Consider the following 9655-nt stretch of genomic DNA (forward strand, 5'->3'; position numbering starts at 1 on the left):
AGAAACTTGGCTTTCTTGATAGTTTTATAAATTTGTTTTAACCATTTTTTTTGCATTTTCAGTATTTGAGATATTTTTAATATTTGCACTTAATGACTTTCCAGTCTTAAAATCTATTTAAGATGTATAAGATTCTGTAGAGTATATACACCACAAAACAATTATCAGTTTAATTAAAATGTAATACAGTAATTTGGTTTTGGTGTTATGAAGCAATTTTTACTATCTTAGAAAATTCAGGTAAAGTACATTGTTAACTATATTCATCAACTGAACTCTTAAGTTATCTTGTAACTGAGAGTTTATAACCTTTAACAATAACTCATAAACATTAACTCTTAGCTCTTGATAACCACAATTACATTTTTTTCTTCTGTTTGACTGTATCACCCTCTTTTGAAGACAGGGTCTCACTATGTATTCTGACTATCTTGTAACTTACTATGTAGACCAGCCTGGCTTGAACTCACAGAGATCTTCTGCCTCCCAAGTGCTGGGATTAAATGCACACATAACCTCATCCATTTACACTCCATATTTAAATATGATAATGTATTTTTAGTTTTTGTTTTGGTTTATTTTGACATAACAAAATGTCTTCTAGTTTCATGCCTGTTGTCTTGCATGACAGAATTTCCTTTAAGAAACAAAAAGTGTAGACATTCTACTCTTTACGAACAGACTCAAAACCTTTGTATGTATGTGTTCATGTGATGTGAGTGTGCATGCATCTCTGTATGAGTGTGGGCTCTACAGTGTGCATATAGAGGTCAAGGGAGAACCTTGGGTTTCATCCTTGCCTTCCACCTTAAAACAATCAATTTCTCATCTTGCCAGTTCCTATGGAAGTTTCTTTACACAAATGAACACTTAGGTTGTTTCCATACTCTGTTGTTGGAAATAAATTGAACTGCTACATTGAACATAGATTGCAAATATCTCAGTAAGCATTCCTTTTATGCCCATAATCAGTTTGTTGGATTATTTAGTTGGTGTATTTATAGTTTTATGAGGAGCTTTGACACTGTTTTTCAGATAGCTCTACCAATTTTACTTCCATTCAGAATGACAGTATATGCAAACATTTTTGTCTTTCTTATTTAGATACTTTTTATTTCTTTTTCTTAATTGGCTACTTTACTTAGTTGGCTACAATCTACTTAATTGGCTCAAAGTTGCAGTATCATGATGAATATAAGGGATGCTGTTGTTCTTGATCTTAAAGGAAATGTTTTTGAGTTTTTACCGATTATGATGATAGTCACTGGCTTGTCATACATATATAGTCATTAACAAATTAAGGTGCAATCATTTCTATATTAAATATATTAAATATTTGTTGAGAGTATCTTGAAAGAATGTTGACTTTTTAAGTACCTTTTATTTTTGTAACTTTTTCTATGGTGATTTACTTATTCTGTTATATGATGTGTGACAGACACGTGGTTATTGCATATGTTGAATAAACATTGCATTATAGATGTGGATCAAAATCATAGTGCATGATCCTTTTATAAAATAGGTGCTTCAAATGTGATGATTAAATTCATCTATCAAAAGACAGACATGGACTGACAAGATGGCTCACTAGTTAAAGGCACTTGGCATCAAGCCTGACAACTTGAGTATGATTCTCATAACATTCATGATAGAAGGAAAGAACTGACTCTTGAAGGTTATCCTCTGGCCTCCATATTCATGACACATCGTGACATGAGCACACACATCCACAAAACAAATAAATGTGAAAATAAAAGACACAAGGAGCCCATAGGCTACTCTGGCAAGGAAAGCAGGTAGGCTAACTGCAGATCTTCGTCTTTCCCTCTGCTTCTCCAAATCCAGTTCCTCAATCTATCCCCAGCTCTTCAGCAGACCATCTTCTGTGGCCTGTCTTCCTTCCAACCTCCTTCTCCAGTAGATCACACTGTTTTTTCCCCTCCTACCTTCCTTTTTACAACTCATTGGTTTGTCCCTACCCTCAACTCCAGGAGGCACTGTTCCAGCCAGGGAAACAGGCAGGCTCACTGCAGATCTTCACCTCTCCCTCCATTTCTCCAAATCCAATCCCCCAGTCTCACCCCCAGCTCTGAAGCAGACCACCTATTACTGCCTCTTATTCTTAAAATATATATATATATATATATATTATTTTACTATACCATTCAGTTCTACATATCAGCCATGGGTTCCCCTATTCTCCCCTCTCCCACCCCCTCCCCTTACCCCCAGCCTACCCCCCATTCCCACCTCCTCCAGGACAAGTCCTCTCCCGAGGACTGCGATCAACCTGGTAGACTGAGTCCAGGCAGGTCCAGAAAATAGGAAGCACTCTTGAACGCATTGGCACTGGAGACCATTTCCTAAATAAAACACCAGCAGCACAGACCCTGAGCACAACAATTAATAAATGGGACCTCTCGAAACTGAGAAGCTTTTGCAGGGCAAAAGACACAGTCAATAAGACAAAAAGACAGCCAACAGAATGGGAAAAGATCTTCACCAACCCCACATCTGACAGAGGACTGATCTCCACAATATATAAAGAACTCAAGAAACTAGACATCAAAGTACTGAACAGTCCAATTAAAAAAGGGGCTAAAGAGCTAAACAGAGAATTCACCAAACAAGAAGTACTGCCTTTATTCTTAACTAAGCAGATCTTGGTGGAACACCCTGCTTTCCTCCCTCCTATGAACCCCTTTAGTCCCCCTTCCTAGCCAATCCCCATTCCTAAGTGTCAGCTTCCAATACCTAGAAATACATTTTACCTGGAGCCCCTGTGGCCACACATATTAGGATACCAGAAGAATTTCCCACTTGGCAACATAGGACCACCACCACACTCTCCTAAAAAACCAGGGAAGGAAACAGAAACGGAGGAACAAAACACCCATTCAATAAACACAAGGCCAGATATCAGCACCTAGAATTGGAACCTTCCTAAACCCATGCCTAGATACCATCTTAGAAACATACTAACAGCTAGGACAGTATGACACCATGAGAGCCTGGCAACTCAACCACAGTAGGTCCTAAGTATTGCACCATAACTGAAGCACAAGAATAAGACCTTAAAATAGAAGAAATGAGTCACCTAAAGGAATTTATGAAGACACAACTATTTGACAGATAAGAATAAAACAGTTTAAGAACTGAAAGTAGAAATGGAACCAATAAAACCCAAACTGAGGAAATCAGGAAATGAAAAGTTTAGGAACTTGAACAAGAACCTCAGTGTGAGTGCCCACAGAACCTCAGCTTGTGACTTGTTTTTATCTTGACTCAGGGTAAGAGAGTCTGAGCTTGTTTTTCTTCCCCACCCCTACAAGACTGCATAATAGGATGTTTTGGCCAAAGGCATGCTTAGCAAGTGTCTTACACTTCAATGACTTAATCACAGGATGCTTTGCCATAAGGTGTGGTAACTAGATGCCTTGAGTACTAAGGAGGTGTTTATACTTGACTGTACTTTGTATCTTCAACCGTGATGTCCTTGAAAGGGGGAGGTCTTTTTGCCCCCTTGCTTTGGGTGTATAAAGTTTGTGAGTAATAAACTCAGTTGTCTGTGGTATTGACCCAGAGCCCTCCCAAAGGTATCCTTTGCTTCTGTTTTTTTTTTCTTCATCTACATCTATATTTCAAAGCTATCATTTCTCCAATTCTACCCTCCCCTTTCAGAACCATTTGACAGGTTGGGCAAGTCTTGACACCTCAGAGGCAAGCATTACCAGTAGAATACAAGAGATGAAAGAGAATATCATGTTGTAGGATAATTGTTTTGTATACTGGGAAGATGTGTTTTTGATAAGGTACCTTCTGATTGGTTTAATAAAGAGCTGAATGTCCAAAAGATAAGCAGGAGAGGATAGACAAGATATCCAGGGAGAGAGAGAACTAGGAGGCTTATGGATAAAACCAGCAATACACCAGGGAGATATTGAAGAGGTTGGACATGTGGTACAGAGTAGAGGTAACTGAGCCACATGGCAGAACACATTAATAAAAGCAGATTAAGTTATAAGAGCTAGTGGGACAAGCCTAAGCTAATGGCCAAGCTTTCATAATTAATAAGTCTCTGTTTTGATATTTGGGGGCTGGTGATCCAAAGAAAGTCTGACAAGAAAGCTTGCTACATATGGAGCCCAATATCTGGCCATGTATATTCACATAAGGCTTGAGAAGCTAAAACAAAAGTTCTGAACAAGCAGCTTCCTGATGACTGTGGTTGCTTGGTGACATACAGAGGCATGGCTCTTTTAAGAGGCCCTACTATTCAGCTGAGTACTTGAGCAGCTAGCACTGGGTACAAATGTCTGCCACAGGTGGACATAGCAAATTTCCAGATCTAGAGTAGGTAAATGTGGCTACAGGGCTGGTATCGATAGGCATGAGGCTAGGCACTTATGGAACCAAGTGGGGGCAGAGCCAGCCATCAGTGCACCATATGTTAAGCAGAGCCAAACTTGGCAGTAGTTTAGCAGTTTAAGATTTGGCACACATAGTCAGAGGAGGCTGCAGATGTGCAGAAAGTCAGGTCCCAATTAAGAAAATCTCTGAATAGATATAATATGCTTTAAAATTCTTAAATGCTGAAGAAAGAAAAGAAAATGGATATAGACAATCATAGAAAAATAAATAGTTGCTGGGTGGTGGTGGCAGAGGCACATGCCTTTAATCCCAGCATTTGGGAGGCAGAGGCAAGTGAATCTCTGTGAGTTTGAGGCCTGCTTGGTCTGCAAAGCAAATTCCAGGATAGCCAGAGCTACATGGAGAAACCCTGTCTTGAAAAACCAAAAAGAGTTTAATAATCTTTTAAGAAAGTGCAAAGTAATAGTAGAAAAAAAGGCCATATAAAGATGGGAAATACACAATGTGTCTGGATCATGTATGGTATTTTGTTGACTTCAAATTTTTCTAAATACTAATGTACAAAAAAACAATAGCTGTTGAAGATATTGGATTATGGAACTGCTAAATTAAACCAATCTATATATTTTAAGGATGTCTTAACTTCAGAATGGAAGTAAAAATATATGTTGTATTGGGGGAGAGGATTTGCTTTTGTTTCCACAGGAAACAAAGAGCTATGGAGTTCTTCAAAATTAATAAAGACCAGATTTGATCAGGGGAGACCTGAAAATCTTGGCTACAGACATGAAGAAAAAAACCAAGAAAAACTACAAAACAGGTGATGTATATGCTGATACCTCTACATGGGAACATCTCTGAGACTGGATGAGACATGATAAATCTTGTTGGCTACAGAGTCCTCATGACAGTTTGGTTATACAGTCCAAACAGACTTAAAAAGTTGACAGATGTTTTTTTACCTTCTCATAGAACAAAAAAATCTTTAGTTGACTTGTGCACACCACACATCCCATACTTGTGTTAATGAGGATACATATGTTACCTTTAAAAGTTTGTGTGTTTTTAGAAAAAGGGACCAGACACCAATGAGGATAAGACAAGTGGCTCAAGTCATCCAGCCTCTCAGAATGCCTCAGTTGCAGTATCCTCAAAAATCTATATCCAGAACACCTTTAAAGTTGCTAGCTGAGATGGTCCAACCTCACAGACTACTCCAGCCAAACTTCAGATAAACTTACCACTTTCCCATTACACATAGACTGGACAACAGATGATTCAGCTAGCTCTCCCAGGACTTGATCATTATTTTCTTGGGGTCCCCTAAAGATGTCGTCACCCCTCATCAATAGGAATCAGTCTGGAAGATACAACATTCAGATTTCTACAAGGTAGGGTGGGTGATTTTGGTCATTCAGTGGGTTATGGATGTTTGTCATCATTTAGGGGATTTGGTTTCAAATTGTTACTGGTCATGATAAGGGAGGAAACTAAATGAGAGAGGTTGGATTCAGGAATCTCTTTCTGAAGGGAAAAATGGGGAATATAGTATAGAAATGATAGGAAAAAGTAGATTATTGAATCTACTACTAGTAGAACTACTAGTCTCAAGTATTTTTACATTGATATGGAATTTTGTAATTGATACAATTTTAAGAATTTTTTTATACTGTATATATGTCTCTACTCTTGTTTAAGATATTATACCTATGTAGCTCATTCAATAGTGTAGTGTAAATTTCTAGTCCTTGAAAGTTATTATAAACTATTTAAGATAATTAAGAAATACAGGCTAGTAGTTAGTCATCTATAACAATCAAACTTGTAGTCATGTTAGTTATGTTTTCAAGGTTAAACAGAGATATATCTTAGTGCTGCAAGCCATAGGAAAATGTAGTGGAATTCAGCTACTATCACAAAAGCTACTACTTGGAAAAGTCAAGAAAGGAGCCAGGCATGAGAGCAGAATAGAAGCTATGTAGAGAATTGTGTTGGTATTTTGATGGGGATTGCATTGAATCTGTAGATTGCTTTTAGTAAGATTGCCATTTTTGTTATGTTAATCCTACCTATCCATGAGCATGAGAAATCTTTCCATTTTCTGATATCTTCTTCAATTTCTTTCTTCAGAGACTTAAAGTTCTTATCACACAGGTCTTTCACTTGCTTATATGTTACCCCAAGGTATTTTATGTTATTTATGGCTATTGTAAAGGGTGATGTTTCTCATCCCATTTATCATTTGTATATGGGAGGGCTACTGATTTTTTTGAGTATCTTGTATCCTGCCACCTTACTGAAGGAGTTTATCAACTGTAGTAGTTCCCTGATAGAATTTTTGGGGTCACATATGTATACTATCATATCATCTGCAAAGAATTAAAGTTTGGCTTCTTCCTTTCCAATTTGTATCCCCTTGATCTCCTTTTGTTGTCTTACTGCTCTAGAACTTCAAGTACTATGTTGAATAAGTATGGGGAGAATGGACAGCCTTGTCTTGTTCCTGATTTTAGTGGAATCGCTTTGAGTTTCTCTCCATTTAATTTGATGTTGGCTGTCAGCTTTCTGTAAATTGTTTTTATTATGTTTAGGTATGTTCCTTGTATTCCTGATCCCTCTAGAACCTTTATTATGAAGGGGTGTTGGATTTTTTCAAAGGCTTTTTCAGCATCTAATGAGATGACCATGTGATTTTTTTCTTTCAGTTTGTTTATATGGTGTATTACATTGACAGACTTTCATATGTTGAATCATCTTTGCATCCCTGGGATGAAGCCTACTTGGTCATGGTGTATAATTTTTTTGATGTGTTCCTGGATTCAGTTAGCCAGTATTTTATTGAGTATTTTTGCAACAATGTTCATGAGGGAGATTGGTCTGTAATTCTTTTTCTTTGTTGCATCTTTGTGTGGTTTGGGTATCAGGGTAACTGTAGCCTCATAAAAAGAATTTGGTAATGTTCCTTCTGTTTCTATTGTGTGGAACAATTTGAATAGTATTGGTATTAGTTCTTCTTTGAAAATCTGGTAGAATTCTGTGCAGAAACCATCTGGTCCTGGGCTTTCTTTTTCTTTTTCTTTTTTTTTTTTTTGGTTGGGAGACTTTTAATGACTATTTCTATTTCCTTAGGCATTATTGGTCTATTTAAATAGTTTATCTGGTCTTGATTTAACTTTGGTATGGGGTACCTGTCCAGAAAATTGTCCATTTCTTTCAGATTTTCCAATTTTGTGGGGTACAGGTTTTTGCAGTATGACCTGATGATTCTCTGGATTTCCTCATTGTTTGTTGTTATGTCTCCCTTTTCATTTCTGATTTTGTTATTTTGGATGCTCTCTCTCTGCTTTTTGGTTAATTTGGATAAGGGCTTGTCTATGTTGTTGATTTTCTCAAAGAACCAGTTCTTTGTTTCATTGATTCTTTGTATTGTTCTCTTTGTTTCTATTTTATTGATTTTAGTTCTCAGTTTGATTATTTCCTGGCATCTGTTTCTCCTGGTGAATTTGCTTCCTCTTGTTCTTGAGCTTTCAGGTGTGCTGTTAAGTCACTAGTGTGAGATTTCTCCAACTTCTTTATGTGGACATTTAGGGCTATGAATTTTCCTCTTAGCATTGCTTTCGTGGTGTCCCATGAGTTTGGGTATGTTGTACATTCATTTTCATTGAATTTCTTTCTTAATTTTTTTCCTTGACCTATTGGTGATTCAGTTGGGCATTTTTTTATTCGGTTTCCATGAGATTGTAGGCTTTCCGTAATTTTTGTTGTTGTTGAGATCTAACTTTAAGCCATGGTGGTCTGATAAGATAACAGGAGATTATTTCAATTTTTTTGTATCTGTTGAGATTTGCTTTGTGACTAAGCATGTGGTCAATTTTGGAGAAGGTTCCATAGGGTGCTGAAAAGAAGGTATATTATTTTGTTATGGTGGAATGTTATGTAAATATCTATTAAGTCCATTTGAGTCATAACTTCTCTTAGTTCCCTTATTTCTCTGTTAAGTTTCTGTCTGACAGACCTGTCCAATGGTGAGACTGGGTGTTGAAGTCTCCCACTACTAGTGTGTGGGGTTTGATGTGTGATTTAAGGTTTAGTAATGCTTCTTTCACAAATGTGGGTACCCTTGTATTTGGGGCATAAATGTTCAGAATTGAGACTTCATCTTGATGGATTTTCCCTATGTTAAATATGTAATGTCTTTCCCAATCTCTTTTGATTGATTTTAGTTTGAAGTCTATTTAATTAGCTATTAGAATAGCTACACCAGCTTACTTCTTAAGTTCATCTTATTGGAAAGTCTTTCCCAGCCTTTTACTCTGAGGTAGTGTCTGTCTTTGAAGTTGAGGTATGTTTCTTGTATGCAGTAGAAGGATGGATACTGTTTTCATCTCCATTTTGTTAGCCTGTGTCTTTTTATAGGTGAATTTAGGCCATTGATATTAGTGGATATTAATGATATTAATGACCAGTGATTGTTAATTCCTGTTATTTTTTTGGTGGTAGTATTGTGTGTTTCCCTTCTTTGGTGTTTGTTGGTGTGGGGTTATCTATTGCTTGTTTTCATGGGTGTATCTAGCTTCCTTAGGTTCAATTTTTCCTTCTAGTGTTTCTCTAGTGCTGGATTTGTGGATAGGTATTGTTTAAATCCGATTTTATTATGGAATACTGTAGCATGAATCTTAAAAGTTCTTATTAATAAAATCAAACCCAAGGCGAGTTATTGGGGTCCATGCTGGTAGATCAGAAAGACAGAACAAGCCACAGCTATCTCACCTTGCCGGATCCTCGGCTGGTCTTGTTTCCTCAGACTGGAGGCTTCTGAGTCCTCATCCCAATTGCTCTCAGCTGAATTGCTGTTCAAAAGCCTGAATGCTTAACCAGCCAAAATCTTAACCAGCCAAATGCTTCTAGTTTCTCGTCCTCATGCCTTATATATCTTCCTGCTTTCTACCACCACTCCCTGGGATTAAAGGCTGGCTTTCTGGGATTAAAGGCGTGTCACCATGCTTGGCTGTTTCCAATGTGGCCTTGAACTCACAGAGATCCAGAGGGATTTCTGTCTCTGGAATGCCAGGATTAAAGGTGTGTGCCATCACCGCCTACCTAGTGGCTTTTCTGTTCTCTGACCCCAGATAAGTTTATTAAGGTACACAATATTTTGGGGAACACAATACCACCACAGAATACTTTTTTTCTTTACTCTGTGTATGGTGATTGAGAGTTTTGCTGGATATAATAGTCTGGGTTCGCATACATGGTCTCTTAGAGTCTGCATAACATCTGTTCT

Source organism: Peromyscus leucopus, chromosome 7, assembly GCF_004664715.2.
Source record: "Peromyscus leucopus breed LL Stock chromosome 7, UCI_PerLeu_2.1, whole genome shotgun sequence".
In the NCBI taxonomy this organism is placed as follows: domain Eukaryota; kingdom Metazoa; phylum Chordata; class Mammalia; order Rodentia; family Cricetidae; genus Peromyscus; species Peromyscus leucopus.